Genomic DNA, 1,346 nt, shown 5'->3' on the forward strand with positions numbered 1-1,346 from the left:
GTGGCACCAGCCCCATGGCTGCCCCCATGGCAGGTCAGGTTGGCCTTTGGGGCTCTGAGCACCCTGCTCTGGGTGCAGGTGTCCCTGCTCCCTGCAGGGGGTTGCACTGGGTGAGCTGTGAAGGTCCCTTCCCACCCAAACCAGTCTGTGGTTCTCTGGAGCTCCCAGTGCAGTATGGGCTACCCCGATGAAATGCCCCACGAGCGGAACGGGGGTGCTGAGCTTTAGGCAGAGCCTGTGGCTCTGATCCTGCCACAGCCTGCGTTGGCTACGGCATCTCTGCCATGGCGAGGAACTGGGGCTGCTTAAAGACAAACTGGAGGCAGTGCAGCATTTCCAGGACCTAATGGAATCCACAAGAGCAAATGCTGCGTTTTCAGTAGCTGGGGACCACCACCACCTTCCTCCCACTCAGCATCCCTGCCCGAGGAGCCCTGGCAGGTGGGTGCAGCCCTTTGCCGCCCTCTGCTGCCAGCAGAACGGGCTTCCAGCCCCACTGAAACCCCCAAGAAACCCCTCACCTCCCTCAACGGGGGAAATTCTCTTCTGTGCAGAAGCTCCTTCACCTATAAGGTGCTGCTCAGCGTCCTAGCTGTCCTGGGAGCTTCGTGCTTTGGTGCCACCATGCAGGGATCCGTGAGAACAGGAGAGGAACGGGAAGAGCTACCAGAGCATTCCCGTCAGAGGCTGCGGGGGTTGCTACAAGCTGCCCAAGTGAGAAGAAAGGAAAAGGGTTTGTGGGTGAGCCAGGCCTTGACTGGGACAAATGGTCCTTGGCTGGGACACTTTGACAGTTTTTCTTATGAAACAAACCACTTTGTGTTTTCTCAGAAGTCCAAGAGCAGAGTCCCTGTCTGCCCTGAAAGTGGTTCGTGATCAAAGAGCAAAGCGAGTTGCTGCAGCAGACCCCAACACAGCCTCATCTGTCATTCCAGTGCTCCCAGTTGCACCAGTGCAAGGTGAGGTGTTGGCAAGCAGCACAGAGATCTCGGCATGGGGTGACGTCGAGGAGCCCCCTTTGCTCCCTCCCTCTGGGGTGACCCATCGACAGAAAAGGAGCCGCAAGAAGTCTGTGCTGTGATACCGGCAATGATGTTCTGGGAGGCACTGGGGGAACTGGGCTCGTGACAGCAATGTCCATCCCTCTGGGAGGGCACATTAGACGGAGGGACACGCAGAGCTGGGAACTGCTGCTGGCGTCTGGTTCTTGTTACAAACGGGTCACTCCTGCTCTCTAAGTTGGTGTGTTTTTATTGGGGTGAAACAGGTGATAAGCAGCAGCAGCTTTGTTTGTGGAAGGATTTTGCTCTGCTGTTGGCACAGTCGTGTCTCACAGGTCTGCTTTC

Source organism: Buceros rhinoceros, unplaced genomic scaffold (genome assembly GCF_000710305.1).
Source record: "Buceros rhinoceros silvestris isolate BGI_N320 unplaced genomic scaffold, ASM71030v1 scaffold14537, whole genome shotgun sequence".
Lineage (NCBI taxonomy): Eukaryota > Metazoa > Chordata > Aves > Bucerotiformes > Bucerotidae > Buceros > Buceros rhinoceros.